Source organism: Capricornis sumatraensis, chromosome 7 (assembly GCF_032405125.1).
Source record: "Capricornis sumatraensis isolate serow.1 chromosome 7, serow.2, whole genome shotgun sequence".
NCBI lineage: Eukaryota > Metazoa > Chordata > Mammalia > Artiodactyla > Bovidae > Capricornis > Capricornis sumatraensis.
In genome coordinates this window covers 17,970,815-17,991,256 of record NC_091075.1, presented here as the reverse complement: position 1 = coordinate 17,991,256, position 20,442 = coordinate 17,970,815, and the positions used below count along the sequence as shown (strand labels likewise).

The 20,442-nt window shown below is 40.7% G+C and overlaps 1 protein-coding gene across 1 annotated transcript in view; it reads right to left on the bottom strand.

The window, feature by feature from the left end:
- The window catches only part of ELOVL6 (ELOVL fatty acid elongase 6), a 139,205-nt gene that overhangs the window by 60,114 nt on the left and 58,649 nt on the right, over positions 1-20,442 (bottom strand). The gene's annotated exons all lie outside the window — the stretch shown is intronic.

Sequence of the window (20,442 nt, the reverse complement as noted above, 5' to 3'; positions counted from 1 at the left end):
CAGTTCAGTTCAGTAGCTCAGTCGTGTCCGACTCTCTGTGACCCCATGAATCGCAGCACGAAAGGCCTCCCTGTCCATCACCATCTCCCGGAGTTCACTCAGACTCACGTCCATCGAGTCCGTGATGCCATGCAGCCATCTCATCCTTGGTCGTCCCCTTCTCCTCCTGCCCCAATCCTTTCCAGCATCAGAGTCTTTTCCAATGAGTCAACTCTTCACATGAGGTGGCCAAAATACTGGAGCTTCAGCTTTAGCATCATTCCTTCCAAAGAAATCCCAGGGTTGATCTTCAGAATGGACTGGTTGGATCTCCTTGTAGTCCAAGGGACTCTCAAGAGTCTCCTCCAACACCACAGTTCACAAGCATCAATTCTTCGGCGCTCACCCTTCTTCACAGTCCAACTCTCACATCCATATATGACCACAGGAAAAACCATAGCCTTGACTAGACGGACCTTAGTCGGCAAAGTAATGTCTCTGCTTTTGAATATGCTATCTAGGTTGGTCATAACTTTTTTTCCAAGGAGTAAGCATCTTTTAATTTCAGGGCTGTAGTCACCATCTGCAGTGATTTTGGAGCCCAAAAAAATAAAGTCTGACACTGTTTCCCCATCTATTTCCCATGAAGTGATGGGACCAGATGCCATGATCTTAGTTTTCTGAATGTTGAGCTTTAAGCCAACTTTTTCACTATCCTCTTTCACTCTCATCAAGAGGCTCTTTAGTTCCTCTTCACTTTCTGCCATAAGGGTGGTGTCATCTGCATATCTGAGATTACTGATATGTCTCCTGGCAATCTTGATTTCAGCTTGTACTTCTTTCAGCCCATAATGTACTCTGCATATAAGTTAAATAAGCAGGGTGACAATATACAGCCTTGACATACTCCTTTTCCTATTTGGAACCGGTCTGTTGTTCCATGTCCAGTTCTAACTGCTGCTTCCTGACCTGCATATAGGTTTCTCAAGAGGCAGGTCAGGTGGTCTGGTATTCCTTTCTCTTTCAGAATTTTCCACAGTTTATTGTGATCCACACAGTCAAAGGCTTTGGCATAGTCAATAAAGCAGAAATAGATGTTTTTCTGGAACTCTCTTGCTTTTTCCATGATCCAGAGGATGTTGGCAATTTGATCTCTGGTTCCTCTGCCTTTTCTAAAACCAGCTTGAACATCTGGAAGTTCACGGTTCACGTATTGCTGAAGCCTGGCATGGAGAATGTTGAGCATTACTTTACTAGCCTGTGAGATGAGTGCAACTGCGCAGTTGTTTGAACATTCTTTGGCATAGCCTTTCTTTGGGATTGGAATGAAAACTGACCTTTTCCAGTCCTGTGGCCACTGCTGAGTTTTCCAAATTTGCTTGCGTATTGAGTGCAGCACTTTCACAGCATCATCTTTCAGGATTTGAAATAGCTCAACTGGAATTCCATCACCTCCACTAGCTTTGGCTCTAGGTGAGTGATCACACCATTGTGATTATCTTGGTCATGAAGATCTTTTTTGTACAGTTTTCTGTGTATTCTTGGCACCTCTTAATATCTTCTGCTTCTGTTAGGTCCATACAGTTTCTGTCCTTTACAGAGCCCATCTTTGTATGAAGTGTTCCCTTGTTATCTCTGATTTTCTTGAAGAGATCTCTAGTCTTTCCCATTCTGTTGTTTTCCTCTATTTCTATGCATTGATTGCTGAGGAAGGCTTTCTTAACTCTCCTTGCTATTTTTTGGAACTCTGCATTCAGATGAGTATATCTTTCCTTTTCTCCTTTGCATTTCAATTCTCTTCTTTTCACAGCTTTTTGTAAGGCCTCCCCAGACAGCCATTTTGCTTTTTTGCATTTCTTTTCCATGGGGATAGTCTTGATCCCTGTCTCCTGTGCAATGTCCATAGTACATGTCACAAACTTCCGTCCATAGTTCATGAGGCACTCTATCTATCAGATCTAGTCCCTTAAATCTATTTCTCACTTCCACTGTATAATCATAAGGGATTTGATTTAGGTCATACCTGAATGGTCTAGTGGTTTTCCCTATTTTCTTCAATTTAAGTCTGAATTTGGCAATAGGAGTTCATGATCTGAGCCACAGTCAGCTCCCAGTCTTGTTTTTGCTGACTGAATAGAGCTTCTCCATCTTTGGCTGCAAAGAATATAATCAACCTGATTACAGTATTGACCATCTGGTGATGTCCATGTGTAGAGTCTTCTCTTGTGTTGTTGGAACAGGGTGTTTGCTACGACCAGTGCATTCTCTTGAGAAAACTCTATTAGCCTTTGCCCTGCTTCATTCCGCATTCCAAGGCCAAATTTGCCTGTTACTCCAGGTGTTTCTTGACTTCCTACTTTTGCATTCCAGTCCTCTATAATGAAAAGGACATCTTTTTTGGGTGTTAGTTCTAGAAGGTCTTGTAGGTCTTCATAGAACCGTTCAACTTCAGCTTCTTCAGCGTTACTGGTTGGGACATAGACTTGGATTACTGTGATATTGAATGGTTTGCCCTGGAAACGAACAGAGACCATTCTGTCCTTTTTGAGATTGCATCCAAGGACTGCATTTCAGACTCTTTTGTTGACCATGATGGCTACTCCATTTCTTCTAAGGGATTCCTGCCAGCAGTAGTAGATATAATGGTCGTCAGAGTTAAATTCACCCATTCCAGTCTGTTTCAGTTCTCTGATTCCTCCAAGGTTGACTTTCACTGTTGCCATCTTCTGTTTGACCAATTCCAATTTGCCTTGATTCATGAACCTGACATTCCAGGTTCCTATGCAATTTTGCTCTTTACAGCATCGGACCTTGCTTCTATCACCAGTCACATGCACAGCTGGGTATTGTTTTAGTTTTGGCTCCATCCCTTCATTCTTTCTCGAGTTATTTCTGCACTGATCTCCAGTAGCATATTGGGCATCTACCGACCTGGGGAGTTCCTCTTTCAGTATCCTATCATTTTGCCTTTTCATACTGCTCATGGGGTTCTCAAGGCAAGAATACAGAAGTGGTTTGCCATTCCCTTCTCCAGTGGACCTCTTTCTGTCAAATTTCTGCACCATGACCCACCTGTTCTGGGTGGCCCCACAAGACATGGCTTAGTTTCACTGAATTAGACAAGGCTGTGGACACCTCATGCAAAGAGCTGACTCATTGGAAAAGACTCTGATGCTGGGAGGGATTGGGGGCAGGCAGAGAAGGGGACAACAGAGGATGAGATGGCTGGATGGCATCACTGACTCGATGGACATGAGTCTAAGTGAACTCCGGGAGTTGGTGATGGACAGGGAGGCCTGGTGTGCTGCGATTCATGGGGTCGCAAAGAGTCGCACACGACTGAGTGACTGAACTGAACTGAACTGTGGTCCATGTGATTAGACTGATTAGTTTTCTGTGATTATGGTTTCAGTGTGTCTGACTCCTTCTGACCCGATGGACTGCAGCCTACCAGGCTTCTCTGTCCATAGGATTTTCCAGGCAAGAATACTGGAGTGGGTTGCCATTTCTTTCTCCAGGAGATCTTCCCCACCCAGGGATTGAACTCAGGTATCCTGCATTGTGAAGGTGAAGGTGAAGTCACTCAGTCATGTCTGCCTCGTTGCGACCCATGGACTGTAGCCCATCAAGCTCCTCTGTCCATGGGATTCTCCAGGCAAGAATACTGGCATGGGTTGCCATTTCCTTCTCCAGGGGATCTTCTGACCCAGGAATTGAACCCAGGTCTCCCACACTGCAGGCAACATGCTTTGTAAACCTTTAATCCAATTTTCTGTTGATGGGTGGAGCTGTGTTCCCTCCCTGCTATTTACCTGCAGCCTTGGCTCAGACAGTAAAGCATCTGTCTACAATGCAGGATACCTGGGTTCGATCCCTGGGTGGGGAAGATCTCCTGGGGAAAGAAATGGCAACCCACTCCCGTATTCTTGCCTGGAAAATCCTATGGACAGAGGAGCCTGGTAGGCTACAGTCCGTGGGGTCGAAAAGAGTCAGACACGACTGAGCAACTTCACTTTCAGAAACTATGGTGGAGGTAATGAAGATAATGGTGACCTCCTTCAAAAGATCCATGCATGTACTGCTACACTCAGTGCCCCCAAACCTGCACCAGGCCACCCATGTCTCCGCTGGAGACTACGGGACACTCACGGCAACTCTGGGTCAGTCTCTTGTGGAGTCACTGCTCCTTTATCCTGTTCCAATGCTGTAAAGAGCAATATTGCATAGGAAGCTGGAATGTTAGGTCTATGAATCAAGGCAAATTGGAATTGGTCAAACAGGAGATGGCAAGAGTGAAAGTCAACCTTTGAGGAATCAGAGAACTGAAACAGACTGGAATGGGTGAATTTAACTCTGACGACCATTATATCTACTACTGTGGGCAAGAATCCCTTAAAGGAAATGAAGTAGCCATCCTAATCAACAAAACAGTCCGAAATGCAGTCCTTGGATGCAATCTCAAAAAGGACAGAATGGTCTCTGTTCGTTTCCAAGGCAAACCATTCAATATCACAGTAATCCAGGTCTATGCCCCAACCAGTAACACTGAAGAAGCTGAAGATGAACAGTTCTTTGAAGACCTACAAGACCTTCTAGAACTAACACCCAAAAAAGATGCCCTTTTCATTATAGGGGACTGGAATGCAAAAGTAGGAAGTCAAAAACACTTGGAGTAACAGGCAAATTTGGCCTTGGAATGCGGAATGAAGCAGGGCAAAGGCTAGTAGAGTTTTCTCAAGAGAATGCACTGGTCGTAGCAAACACCCTGTTCCAACAACACAAGAGAAGACTCTACACATGGACATCACCAGATGGTCAATACTGTAATCAGGTTGATTATATTCTTTGCAGCCAAAGATGGAGAAGCTCTATTCAGTCAGCAAAAACAAGACTGGGAGCTGACTGTGGCTCAGATCATGAACTCCTATTGCCAAATTCAGACTTAAATTGAAGAAAGTAGGGAAAACCACTAGACCATTCAGGTATGACCTAAATCAAATCCCTTATGATTATACAGTGGAAGTGAGAAATAGATTTAAGGGACTAGATCTGATAGATAGAGTGCCTGATGAACTATGGAATGATGTTTGTGACATTGCACAGGAGACAGGGATCAAGACTATCCCCATGGAAAAGAAATGCAAAAAAGCAAAATGGCTGTCTGAAGAGAAGTTACAAATAGCTGTGAAAAGAAGAGAATTGAAATGCAAAGGAGAAAAGGAAAGATATACTCATCTGAATGCAGAGTTGCAAAGAATAGCAAGGAGAGATAAGAAAGCCTTCCTCAGTGATCAGTGCAAAGAAATAGAGGAAAACAACAGAATGGGAAAGACTAGAGATCTCTTCAAGAAAATGAGAGACACCAAGGGAACATTTCATGCAAAAATGAGCACAATAAAGGACAGAAACAGCAAGGACCTAACAGAAGAAGAGATTAAGAAGAGGTGGCAAGAATACCTAAAAGATCTGAAAAAAAAGGTCTTAATTACCTAGATAACCATGATGGTATGGTCACTCACAGGGAGAGTGAAGTCAAGCAAGGCTTAGGAACCGTTATTACAAATGAAGCTAGTAGAGGTGATGGAATTCCAGTTGAGCTGTTTCAAATCCTGGAAGATGGTGCTGTGAAAGTGCTGCACTCAATATGCCAGCAAATTTGGAAAACTCAGCAGTGGCCACAGGACTGGAAAAGGGCAGTTTTCATTCCAATCCCAAAGAAGGGCAATGCCAAAGAATGCTCAAACTACCACACAATTGCACTCATCTCACATGCTAGTAAAGTAATGCTCAAAATTCTTCAAGCCAGGCTTCAACAGTATGTGAACTGTTCACTTCCAGATGTTCAAGCTGGTTTAGAAAAGGCAGAAGAACCAGAGATCAAATTGCCAACATCCGCTGAATCATGGAAAAAGCAAGAGAGTTCCAGAAAAACATCTATTTCTGCTTTATTGACTATGCCAAAGCCTTTGACTGTGTGGATCACAATAAACTGTGGAAAATTCTGAAAGAGAAAGGAATACCAGACCACCTGACCTGCCTCTTGAGAAATCTGTATGCAGGTCAGGAAGCAACAGTTAGAACTGGACATGGAACAACAGACCGGTTCCAAATAGGAAAAGGAGTACGTCAAGGCTGTATATTGTCACCCTGCTTATTTAACTTCTATGCAGAGTACATCATGAGAAACACTGGGCTGGAAGAAGCACTAGCTGGAATCAAGATTGCTGGGAGAAATATCAATAACCTCAGATACGCAGATGACACCACCCTTATGGCAGAAATTGAAGAAAACTAAAGATCCTCTTGATGAATGTGAAAGAGGAGAGTGAAAAAGTTGGCTTAAAGCTCAACATTCAGAAAACTAAGATCATGGCATCTGGTCCCATCACTTCATGGCAAATAGATGGGGAAACAGTGGAAACAGTGACAGATGTTGTTTTTTGGGGGGCTCCAAAATCACTGCAAATTGTGACTATAGCCATGAAATTAAAAGACACATTGCTCCTTGGAAGAAAAATTATGACCGACCTAGACAGCATATTAAAAAGCAGAGACAGTACTTTGTCAACAAGGTCCATCTAGTGAAGGCTATGGCTTTTCCAGAGGTCATGTATGGATGAGAGAGTTGGACTATAAAGAATGCTGAGTGAAGAATTGATGCTTTTGAACTGTGGTGTTGGAGGAGACTCTTGAGAGTCCCTTGGACTGCAAGGAGATCCAATCAGTCCATCCTAAAGGAAATCAGTCCTGAATCTCTAATGGAAGGACTGATGTTGAAGTTGAAACTCCAATACTTTGGCCACCTGATGTGAAGAACTGACTCATTTGAAAAGACCCTGATGCTAGGAGAGATTGAAGGCGAGAGGAGAAGGAGACAATAGAGGATGAGATGGTTGGATGACATCACCGACTCAATGGACATGTGTTTGAGTAAACTCTGGGAGCTTGTGATGGATAGGTAGGCCTGGCGTGTTGCAGTCCATGGGGGTTGCAAAAAGTCGGTCATGACTGAGCAACTGAACTGAATACTTTTGAGATAGTCATTGTACAGCCCAGTTACATTAGTTATAGGACTTCCCAGGTGGCGCTAGCAGTAAAGAACCCACCTGCCAATGCAGGAGATATGAGATGTGGGCTTGATCCCTGGGTTGGGAAGATCCCTTGGAGAAGGAAATGGCAATCCACTCCAGTATTCTTGCCTGGACACCCCACGGACAGAGAAGCTTGGTGGCCTACAGTCCATGGGGTTGCAAAGAGTCAAACACGACAGAAGTGACCTAGGACACACAAGAAGTAACCAACCAAATAAGGACTACCCAAATGCAATACGGATATGTTTGTATATACCCTTTCTTCTCCTTTTATTTCTGTCCCTGTGATTAATGAAAATAGCCCATAATTAATCAAAACAATAGTTTTACTTTTTATCTTCAGATCTGGATTTCTTCATCATGCTATATTGTTCCAAAACATTCCTACATGTTTTTCCTATTCCGACCTAGTCTGTGTACCTGTTTACGATTCGTATTGATATTTATTGTTCTATCTAACAAAACTTAACAAGTGTATATGTGTGTGTGTGTGTGTGTGTGTGTGTGTGTGTATTCAACTTTTTTTCTTTTCAATTCCTGGGATTACACTGAACCAGCACTTAGTAGCCTGAGTAGCTCATCAAAATCTCTGCCAGATGACCTGCATTCCTTTGGAAGTCAGACAGGTTTGAAAATGGGGAAACTTTCATGTGGGTAGCATTTCACATCAGATAATTGCTAATGATACCCATGGGGAGATGACCTCTTTATATCTGCAATTTTGTTTTAATGGCTACTGTGTACGTGTCAGACACAAGGAGTTGTGAAAGAGAAAATTCTATTAGACCTGTTGTAGAATGTTGTCTGTACATTTTCTGTCAACATCTTTTTTCCCTTTGCTACAAAAACAAACAAACCAACCAACCCAACTTTCACAAATTATGTGAGGGAGAAAAGGAACAAAAAGGAAACCTAAAAGGACTTCGGCTGATCTATCTGGTACATAGAAAGTCTCCACCTTCTAAGCTAAAGAGTGTGAAGCCCAGAAAGTATGCTGCTCAGTAAGGCCACATCTCCTTTAAGATTTTTCCTTTAGTTTGGCTGCTGATTCAAGTCACAAAAATAATTCAAGGTTCTGAAAGTAATTGTAGGACACACATGAATTGGAGACTAAAAATCAATGAACAGAAACCTCAATTAAATAGAGTCTGGAGACCTGAAGGGGAAAGTCCCGTCCCACGGCCATCTTCTCTTTTGTTGTTTCAGTCACTAAGTCGTGTCTGACTCTTTTGCAACCCCATGGTCTGTAGTCTGCCAGGCTCCTCTGTCCATGGGATTTCCAGGTGAGAATACTGGAGTGGGCTGCCATTTCCTTCTCCATGGGATTTTCCCTACCCAGGGATCAAACCTGCGTCTCCTGTATTGGCAGGCAGATTCTTTGCCGGTGAGCCTCCAGGGAAGCCCCTGTGACCATAGCAGAGACCAACAGGAAAAAGAACAACTTCTCTTTTTTCCTGGCAACAACACAGCCAATGGAAAGTCATGGATTCTGTTTATTATAGCCCTCTGTACTTCCTTATCAAAGCATTCTCCTTTCCTTGCATGAGGTTCACCACGGTTATAACACCCTAAACTGAAATTCTCTGCTGATCCCCAACAAATTCATCTTTGCTGGAGAAATATCTGGTCATCTATTTGTTTGATGTCAAACAAGACCCAGAGACTGAAGGAAATGTACTGCTTTCTCCCCCGACAAGACACTCAGGGGATGTGTATCATGGTTACAATTTGATGAGGGTATAAAAGGAGGTTTTCTGGTGAGGGATCCTGAAATTATGCACAGTCTAGCCAGGGCTGGACTGTCACTTTCTTGAGAGTTCCACCAAGACTTCAAGCATTTTCTATATTAAAAATGATGGGAAATTTTCAGCCGTTTTTATCCTTAAGTAAATTGTATCTGGGAATTAACTCTGTGCCCAGAAATTCTGAGAAATAATTTTGTGAATAATGGAGTATGTCCATAATTAATACAAATGGTGAGTTTATGATGGCAAGACAAGCCATTACTAAAGAAAAGGGTGTTATTCTAATCTGTTTGACCCAGCACATATAGTGTGACTTCTGAGCTTTGAATTGCAAACACCTCTGCTTCTCATTCTGCTTTCCCCTCTCATGCTAATTTAAAGATCACAGGTTCTCTTTATTTAAGGTGAGAAAACCATTTTTTTAAATCATTCTATTGTCAAAGTAGGTCATGATCAAAGTAGTTACATTAATACAATGGATTCAATGACATGGTCATATATTCCTTTCCAGGGAAGAGCACTCCTCTTAGGACAGACCTGTTGCAGAATGTTGTCTGTACATTTTCTGTCAACATCTTTTTTCCCTTTGCTACAAAAACAAACAAACACAACTTGATAAACTGTTTCCTTGTTATTTTCTTTTTACAGTTGGAAATAAGATCTTTCGGGGAAAAATACTTTCAAAATGTGTAAAACGCGCGCACACACACAGCCCCCTAAAATATACCACCTCTCTAATACTTAAATTGGTAAGATACCAATTAATTACCTTTGTTTCCCTAGATATTTTCACCTGTTGATGAAAAATGCTGACATCTGTCCATCCATTCAAAATGTAATCATCTTTTTCATTTGCAGTGTGGTTAAGTATGCCATCGAACGGTTTAAAAAAAATTGCTACGTAGGCACAAATTCTGCCTTCGACAGGAAAAAATGTGTTGGTGCTTTGAGGTGGACCCTTAAGGCTTTGGATGGATGGACAGAGGCAAGAGAACTTGGGTGCGAAGAAGCGGTGGTGTTTGGCATGAGCTAAGTGGAGTGGAGAAAGCTAGTTTGGAAATAAAGGGGAAAGTCAAAGTATTTAGAGTTCTGAAAACAGCAGAGCTAACCCTGCCTGTATCTTAGCTCAAAGTTGCAATAGGTTTTAAGGCAGGTGGCCAGTAATTTGTTACCATTAATAGTTAAAGTACATTACCAAAATTTGTGGCTTAATTTTCTTTTCTTTCCTCCTTCTTAAAATATATTATGTGACTTGGATGCAAGAAGAAGCGGGGGAAGAATGATGGATAGTGATTCCAGAAAGAGAGAGATGGAGAATGCTGGTTTAAGTTGTGGAGAGCAATGAAAGACTTAGAGATGGGAGGGGGCAGAATAAAAAAGCCTTTGACTGTGTGGATCACAATAAACTGGAAAATTCTTAAAGAGATGGGAATACCAGACCATCTTACCTGACTCCTGAGAAACCTGTATGCCTGTCAAGAAGCAACAGTTAGAACTGGACATGGAACAACAGACTACTTCAAAATTGGGAAAGGAGTATATCAAAGCTGTATATTGTCACCCTGCCTATTCAACTTCTATACAGAGTACATCATGCAAAATGCCAGGCTGGATGAAGATCAAGCTGTAATCAAGATTGCTGGGAGAAATATCAATAACCACATATATGCAGATAACTACCCTAAATGGCAGAAAGCAAAGAGGAACTAAACAGCCTCTTGATAAAGGTAAAAGGGGAGAGTGAAAAAAACTGGCTTAAAACTCAACATTCAAAAAACGAAGATCATGGCATCCAGTCCCATCACGTCATGGCAAATAGATGGGGAAACAATGGAAACAGTAACAGACTATTTTCTTGGGCTCCAAAATCACTGATGGTAGTGACTGCAGCCATGAAATTCAAAGACACTTGCTCCTTGGAAGAAAAGCTATGACAAACAAAAACAGCATATTAAAAAGCAGAGACATTACTCTGCCGACAAAGGCCCATCTAGTCAAACCTATGGTTTTTAACATAGTCGTGTATGGATGTGAGAGTTGGACCATAAAGAAGGCTGAGTGCCAAAGAACTGATGCTTTCAAATTGTGGTGATGAAGAAGACTCTTGAGAGTCCCTTAGACTGCAAGGGGATCAAACCAGTCAATCCTAAAGGAAATCAACCCTGAATATTCACTGGAAGGACTGATGTTGAAGGTGAGACTCTAATACTCTGGCTACCTGATGCAAAGAGCCGACTCACTGGAAAAGACCCTGATGCTGCAGCTTGAGAAATGCAGCTTGAGAGAAAGCTTGAGGGCAGAAGGAGAAGGGGGCGATAGAGGATGAGATGGTTAGATGGCATCACTGACTCAATGAACATGAGTTTGAGCAAGCTCCAGGTGATGGTGAAGGACAGGGAAGCCTGGTATGCTGCAGTCCTTGGGGTTGCAAAGAGTCAGACATGACATAGCGACTGAACAACTACAACAAAGAATTAAAGAAAAGATATGCTCACAGAGAAACTTGGCATTAAATACATCTATTCTAGTGGGCAGATGTGGCTGAACTTTAATCCTAGTACTCTAAGTTAGTACATCCTGGCATATTCTCCATAACCTATATTGTCAGCATCTGTAGCTACAGGAGTTGCTGAAGCACATGTATGAACTGAAGGATCTTCTTTAATGAATTATTCCTCTTCACAGTCATTATCAGATGGGACCTTCCTTAAATTATCACTTAAGAATGGATATCCTCCTGTTCTGAGAAAATTTTTGAAAATGGCTAGGCTAATCATGGCATTATTTCAGTCAAGCTGTGTCCTGAATTGTCACATAGAGTAAAGGTCAATTTTAATCCTAAAGTACTGCATCCTCGAGAGATACAAGAATATTTTTGTTTTGGAAGACATGGTTTAACCTAACAAATCAGAAAGAATTAATGTCAAAGTTAGCATCAAAGATTTTTGAGGACAGTAAATAAAAGAAAAAGACTTTGACAAAAGTTTTATTTCCTTAAAAAGGGTAAACACATGCCAAAACCTCTGAATAACATGTTAGCCAAAAATGTATCAGTGGTTTTAATTAGACACATCTCCTCCCATCTTACAATGCTAACTTACAATGAGCTCTGCATTGACAAAACAGTTTCTAGCTTCTGTTTTGTTTGCAAATATTGCTCTCAATCATCCTGATTCTTAGCTAATGATTGTCACTTCAAGTTAGAATTTTCAAATAACTGTCTTATATAATACATAAGCTACTGATACTAGTCATGGTAAAACGTTAAACTCTAGAGGCCATTACCAAAAAAACAAACAACAAAACACAGTACATTCCTAATAGGAGAGGCACCAAGCAGAAAGAGAATCCAGAAAGTAATTTCATCAACAATTCCGTTTCATTGTGCTAAAGCCCTTAGAGAAATGCCCTTTGTTCTAAGGAACAGACAGCTTGCATCTTAATTTCCAACGAAGAAATGCTCACTTGTTGGTTATTTTAAAGTATAATAATAAAGATAATACAGAAAGCATACCAGAATTCCAAAATGGCTATTAAACAGAAGCAGGTGAAGGACACTCCTGTGAACAGATTAAACTGTGCCTCTCACAGGCTTAAAACCTACCAAGTAATATAAATGAGGTCTTGATGATTTTTTTCCCCCTGAATATGAAATTTTCTTGGACCAGAAGTTGTACAATGTAGAATTATGGGCTTGTTTCAAGGCTGCAAGCTTAAAAAAAGATCTTGTCATCCACTTAAATGGCCAGCTGACTATAGAAATAAAAAATATCTGAAAAATAAAAATAAAATCAGAGTCAAACTAAAAATGTTTCCTGTTTGTCTTTATTCTGAAGAAGCCCTGAACGTTCTGTGGATAATAGGTTTATCTCAGTGCTGAAGACTAAAACCAGAAATGAAAAAAACACTATGAAAAGCATATGATTGTTCACAATGGAATGGAAACCGGATTTCAGGATTACAAGATTAAATCCAATTCAGACATAAAATGTTCCCAGATTTAAGTCAAAATGACAGCCACACAGATAACTATGTAAATAAGCATAAATGTACCCAAATCTGAGAGCATTTTCTCTACACTCAAGGAGGAACTGTTTGAACTGAAAGGTGATCCATTTCTGTTAACGATCTCCTTATATTTACAAAGAGTTTTAGTTGAAAGGACCTACTGTCCAGCATAGGGAACTCTGCTCAATGCTATGTGGCAGCCGGGATGGGAGGGGAGCTTGGGGAGAATGGATACATGTACATGGATGGCTGAGTCCCTTTGCTGTTCACCTGAAACTATCACAACACAGCTAATCAACTGTATCCCAATACAAAATAACAAGTCAAAAAAAATTTTTTTGTTGATATTCATTGCTTCAGGCAACTTTAAAGTTAGAAAATACTCTCAAGGAAAAAAAATTACATTTTCATGTTAACTATTGGGTGATTAAATATATTTCTGGCTTAGGGAGAAAATAAGTCAGCAATAGTAAAGATTACTTCATGGTCTAACTCAGGGACACCTTTTTGTCACCAAATCATATTTACATAAGAAATGAAGACTGAGTAAAAACTAGCAATGACAAGAAGAAGCAATGACATACTAGCAAGGCTGCTGTAGTTGTTTACTGTTTAGTCGCTAAGTTGTGTCTGACTTTTGTGATCACGTGGACTGTAGCCCATCAGGCTCCTCTGTCCATGAGATTTCCCAGGCAAGAATACTGGAGTGGGGTGTTACTTCTTTTTCCAGGGGATCTTCCTGACCCAGGGATTGAAACTGCATTTCCTGTGTCTCCTGCTTTGGCAGGCAAATTCTTTACCACTGAGTCACCAGGGAAGCCCATTAGCGAAGTTAACAGACATTTTTTCACCCATGAGTTATCACCCACTTATCCAAGCAAAGACTATCAATTTCATTTTACTCTTGAAAATAATAATAAGGCAAGATTTTAATTAGGCTATTCACACTGCTACTTCAAAATCTGAAAGCTCATTCAGTGACATAAGATAAGGCCCAAGGACAGTCGCTTTGAGAAGGCTGGTCATCAAGAAAACCTGCCTTACAAATTGGATTGTATTACTTTCCTACTATTGGCAGTAACAAATTTCCACAAAGTTAGTGGGTTGAAAATGACATGATTTATGATGTTATAGCTCTGAAGGTCAGAGGTCTCCAATGAGTCTCATGGGATTAAAATCAAGGTGTTCCCAAGGCTGGCATTCTTTCTGGAGGTTCTGGGGAAAATCTGCTTCTTTGCCTTTTTGTGTCTTCCCAGATATTCCAAACCACTCTCCTCACCTTAAATTCCTAAACTTACTCACACATGCAAAGTCTCTTTTTAATCTGTCAGGTAACATAGTCAACACTTCCAGGGATTAAGACATGGACCTCTTGGAGGGACTATTTTCATCTTACCACATGGTTTAGGCTGATTGACAGCAGAGTCTAAAGGCCCTTTTCTATTGTGACAGAGAGGAATTCCCTATAGAGGGCAAACTTTCAACTTTATTCTTGGTTTGCTAGATCCAAAAGCAGTCTCTTCAGCTCAAGAAAGCATTTTAGAATTCAACGGGCTGAGACACTGTTAAGGATTGTCCTGAAACGACTCATGAATATATAAATTCACAAATTTACTTGAATTTGCATTAGTAACAAATGACTTATCATATACTATTAATACCATAAATCGACAAGGCACCAAAGATTAGGATTTCTAGTGAAACGTGCAGTCAGAAATTAGTATGTACTCAGTCTATCCCAAATGTCACAGGTTCTAAAGCGCCATCTTATACTATTTTTCAACAAGTTTATTTGGCTTGTGACCACCCTCTGAATTTCAATTTTAAAATATATGCTATAGGGACTTCCCTGGTGGTTCAGTGGTAAAGACTCTGTCCTCCCATTGCACGGGGCATAGGTTCAATCCCTAGTTGGAGAAGTAAGACCCCACATGCCACCTGGTGTGGCCAAAAAAGAAAAAACAATTGAACTTGTTTCTATGGCATGTTAAACAATCTTGTGTTTAATATGTCATAGAAACACACACACTAAAGGCTTCATCAGGTGCATTTTCCTATTGCAGCAATCCATTTATTCTAAACTTTAAAACTCTTAAATACCTAAGGAAGAGTCTTCATCTCGAGTGGCCTGATGAACAGCAGCATTTGACACAAATGGTAATCCCTTCTTTTCTGCGACACTTTTTTCACTTGATTTATGGTACACTATATTCTCTTGTCTCTTCTTCAATTTCACCACTGCTCCTTTTTCCATTCTCATTTGCTAGCTCCCTCTTCAGTTTCCTCAATCTTTAAAGTTTGAAGGGCTCCCAGGGTACAGTCTGTGGACCTCTTTTCTCTTCATCTACACCAGTGGTTCTCAAAGGGGGTGATACCCTCCTGCAGAAGACATTTCACAATGTCTGGAGATGTCCACACAGCTGGTGGAGAGCTGACTGCTGGCATCTGGTGTGTAGAGGGCCTGCTGGGTGCTGCATGGGACAGCTGTTCACAACAAGCACTATCCACACCTAAGGTCAACAGTGCCAAGGCTGAGAAGAAAAATATAGAGAGTCCAGGAGCTGGTGAGGGACAGGGAAGCCTGGCGAGCTGCAGTCCATGGGTTTGCAAAGAGCTGGACACGCCTGAGTGACCGAACTGAACTGAAGAATAGAGAAGTTGAGACATGTAACAGTGTATGGCCAGACGGCATCCCTGACTCGATGGACGTGAGTCTGAGTGAACTCCAGGAGATGGTGATGGACAGGGAGGCCTGGCGTGCTGTGATTCATTGGGTGGCAGAGTCAGACACGACTGAGCGACTGAACTGAACTGATCAGGACTTACACCCCTAAATCTGATCTTAAATGTTCTTAGTCAATTTCTTCTAAATCAAAGTATGACAGTTTGATAACAATAAAGGTTTCTGCACTGCAACCTTTTTAAAATTAAGATAACTCTATTTTGTAAATCTCAGAACTATGTAAGTAGGTGCTATCATATTCCAAAGAATGCCAATTGTAATGAATAAAATGAACTGCACTGTTTTCTAAATCTTAGCACAAATTATTATTTTCATTAGCCACACTCAGGCATGGGGTCTCCTGCATTTCTGCCATGTCGAGAGATACTGATCCTCCCCTGATGTTTGTGTACCAAGCTGAACGAGTCAAGCAGGAAGCTGCTCTCTATTACGTGTGTGTCTTCAATTTCTACAGGAGGAACCAGAATAAAACCTGCCAGAGAGTGGCCAATAACTGGTTTAGGAGCTTTTAATCTTTATATCTGTGTTCATTGTTTCCCACAGAGACTTTCACTTTGCTTTTTTTTTTAAAAAAAAAAAAAGCAAAACAAAAACCTTCAATTATAGGATCAAAGCTAGGAACAATGATAAAAATTTCTCTTGGGAAAAATGTTTAATAGAAAAATCTCCAGGTCTATCAAACATAGAAATGAAGAGCACAGCTCCCAACTCTCCAGAAAGTGAAAAGAGAATTTGTCTCTTTGCTAAAGTTTCTTTTTACTACTAGGCTGTAAGACAAGAATGATTTCTACTTCAGTTGCATGGCAGGTGAATCCTGAGACATCACTAAGGTACAGCTGGGATTTATCAAGCATGTGTTCTGAGAAGAGAGATTCTTAAAATAGCAATATGCCCAGAGCACGCCTTTCTTCAATCAGACAATTTCAGAAGGAAGTAAAATTTCTTAAGGAGACACATGTGTATCTGACTCACGGTTTCTTTGAAGGCTGGAAGCTTGATGGGTCTTCCCATATTCCCAACAGCATTCCCCTCGGGAACGTGCGTTATGAGGGACAGAGTCCTTGACATTATCCACAGTGGCATGCACATGCAGTGTCAAGAGAGCCATCACTCTAAATAGGAAACCTCAGACTTCGCTTTTCTTATTTGTCAAGGCCAATTTAATAAGCAACAAGATTTGGGACAAAGAATATTACTTAGCTATGTTTACACAAAGGGTCCATGCCCACCCCCCCACAAAAAAAAGTTAAAAAATGATTTGGCAAGTGGTAATTCAAAATACACCCTTCAGTCTAAAGCATTTTTGAAACAATTTGAGAAATTCTAGATGCCTACCTGCTATGAGCGTGCGTGTGCACGCACAGTCATTAAGTCGTGTCCGACTCTTTGCGACCCCATGAACTAAGAATACTGGAGCAGGTTACCATTTCCTTCTTCAGGGGATCTTCCAGACCCAGGGATTGAACCTGCATCTCTTGCACCTTCTGCATTGGCAGGAGGATTGTTTACCACCTGGGAAGCCTCACCTATGTGCTATAATGACATTTAAACACCAATAACATTTAACATCAACATTACCATGGGTATTTACTGAGCACCCACAGTAAATATCTATTACATGAATTTACTATTCCACAATAGAAACAAAATTGAACACTGGCCTAGAATGTATATTTGTGTACTGCTCCAGACCACTAAGATGGAATATTTGGTATAAGACCACTAAGATTCAACTTGGTAAGTAATAATAACTTGTTTCACCAAGCACTTACTATATTCCAAATTCTTAGTGTTCCAAGGACTTGTAGGCGCAGACCACAGTTTAAATAGGGTGGCCAGGGCAGACACACTGAGAAGGTGAATTTGAGCAAAAACAGTATAGATAGGAAGTGAACCACTCTGAGAAAAGCTGTGTAAGGCTGAGAAAAAAACCAGGGCAAGAACTGTCTTCCATGTTTACTTTTACCAGGTTCTGCCAATTTTGCCCTTGGAAATTTCATTATACTGGGATATCCTTTGGGCATGAAACTCTAAGTGTGTATCTGAAAAAGTAATTCTGCTTGTTTCAGTAACTTTTCTTGTAAATATAGCTATGTTTGCATAGTCATAAATATCATTCAGAAAGAGTGAGCATAGAAGTATTTTGATTATGGTAAAGAAAGTTATTAATTTATATAAGCAAATAATATTTATTTAGGGGATAATTATAATTGAAAATCTGAGTGCCTAAGAAATCCCCAAACTTTTGAGTTTCTGATTTCTTGTAAATTAAGGTAGTCTGTAGACAAAAGATTATGAGCTACCATGGTAGAATCTTAAATTAAGACAGATCTAAAGTAGCTTGACACTAGAAATGAATTTATTTACTCTTTCTCATAAAGAAGATGTATATTATTCTTTCAGGATTTCCTCCTGCAAACCCAAACCTGAATATACAAAAGCAAGGGCTGGTTCTAAACAACAACAACAAAAAAATTGCCAAGATTATTCCCCAACTAGAGACAGAATTTGATTTTCTGTGAGCACGTTAATTCTGCTTCACTGGCAAAATGGCTTTAGGTCCAAGTAGCAAAAAAATGGGTAATAATTCCTGACAAGGACAAAGAAATAAGTTTTCAGTTTTCTTCCTGAATCAACAGGGGGAGGGACAGGGCGGGGGGTTGTAGGACAGAGGTGACTTTTTAATGTATATTTTTCTAAATGTCCTTTAAGAAGCAAAGCCCAATGGTACTGTAGAAATAAAAACTTTAAAATATAAAGGCTAGTTGTTTCTCTAAACGCCAAAAGCTAATAACTTACTTAAAAAAAAAATTCTGTATTTGTCTAGTTCATCCTTTCTAATGTCACAAAAGATTATCTTCACATCCTTACAGAACTCAGATTGCTGCCTGCGAAATGAAAGGCTAAAAGTATATTAATATATATAAAGAAAAGAGTGGATAAAAGTTAATTTTCTTTATTTAATCTTTATTAAAAAGAAACATTGAGATGGTAGCCTTAGGGGTAACTTATTTTCTACTTGTGTTTTGCAAGATATATTTTAAAACAGGATATATTTTATAAGTTTTAATTTGAGTGAGATAAGAGAGCTAGAGATGGGAGTGAGAATTGAGGAAAACTGGCAAAAAGTGAAAGTCTTAAACAAAAAATGTCCAGTCCTAGTCTGAGTTGGAGGAAGGCCTGGCATTTCCAGTAATCGCAAACCAGTGGCTCAATGTGGTCCCTTCAGCAGCTCAGGAGGCCTTTGGAACAAGTGTTTCTATGGAAGGTGAGGAATGGATTAGAAGCCAATTTTCTCCCACCTTCTAACTTGATCCCTGATAATATGGCAAGAGTTTAAGCAGATCTGGAGGTGGGTGCTGGTCTTCTAACATCTATGTACAAGTGCACATTTTCTAACTATGCACCTTTTCCCAGCAAATCCTAAGTGTTTCTCAACGTGGTCCACTGACTACTTGCATCAGAGCCTCTGGGTGCTTGTTATAGTGGCAGATTCTCCCTTCCCAGACCTAGACCTGAATCTAGAAGAGTTCTATGGTCCAAATGTCTGTGTTCCCTTTAAAATTGGTGCCGAAATCCTAACCTCCAGTGTGACAGTGGTAGGAGATGGGTCCTTTGGGAGACAGCAGAGATCGCCTGAATGGAATCGGTGTCTTTATAAAAGAAAGTTCCACACGAGGGTGGAGAGAGACGATGGCCATCTAAGGAGCAGGACCTTTCCAGATATGGAACCTGCCTGCTGCTGTCTTGATCGTGAACTTTTCAATCTCCAGAACTGTAAGAACACTTTGTTGCTTAAGCAACTCAGTCTATGGTCCTGTGTTATAGCAGCCTGAAGAGACTAAGAAAAAGTAACCCTGAAAGTCTGCACTTCAGTACACCTCTTAGGAGACGTTTAGACTTGAGCTTGATCGACCCATGTCAGGATCAAACAGCTTCCTGTCTTTGGCCAACACCATCCCTCCTGGTTCTTTGATTTCCTACCCCAAATATAACACAACTGTAACGCACAGCAAAATCAGTTATATCCTAGAATCAAATTTAAAAACTTCTAATACCATATTTACAAAAAAAGAATAAAGAAAAGAAAAAAAAAATCAGTGCATTACAAAGAGCAAAGACTCTGACAAAAGAGAGGAAAACAAAAAGAAAGGAAGTTGTTGTTGAGTCGCTCAGCCATGTCCAACTCTTTGCGATCCCATGGATGGTAGCCCGCCAGGCTCCCTGGTCCAAGGGATTTCCTAGGCAAGAATACTGGAGTGGGTTGTCATTCCCTTCTCCAGAGGATCTTCCTGACCCAGGGACTGAACCCACGTCTCCTGCCTTGGCAGGCAGATTCTTTACCACTGAGCCACCAGGGAGACCCAAAGAAGGAAGAGTGGCACACATCTCTTGTGCTCTGCATTGACAATAGAGACAGGACACTGCACTGCAGCTGCCCGAGGACTCTGATGATGAGAAGGTAAGTCTACATCTCGCCAAGCTTCTCATTTACGTGAGAATGTAATACACACATTAGTCTCATTCTTTGCCCTTTAGACAGATAACTAACACATAGGAACTTTTCTTCATAGATAAGCTATGTCAGTTGAAAGATACACTTTTTAAGGAATTCCTTGGAGGAGGAGAATTTAGTCTAATAGCATAGATCAAAGACACTTACCTCCTAGTTAATATAAATTTATGAAGTCTTTTGGCTCACAGAACCAAATTTTGCTGAATTTGTACTGCTAAGAGTTTATCTGGGCCAAGAGTATGGAGAGTTCTGATTCATTCATTCTTTTATATTGCAATTCAACAAATATTTATGAAGTGCTGACTACATGCAAGGCATTGAGAAGAGTTGATTATGCTCAAGGCATTGAGAAGGGTTGAC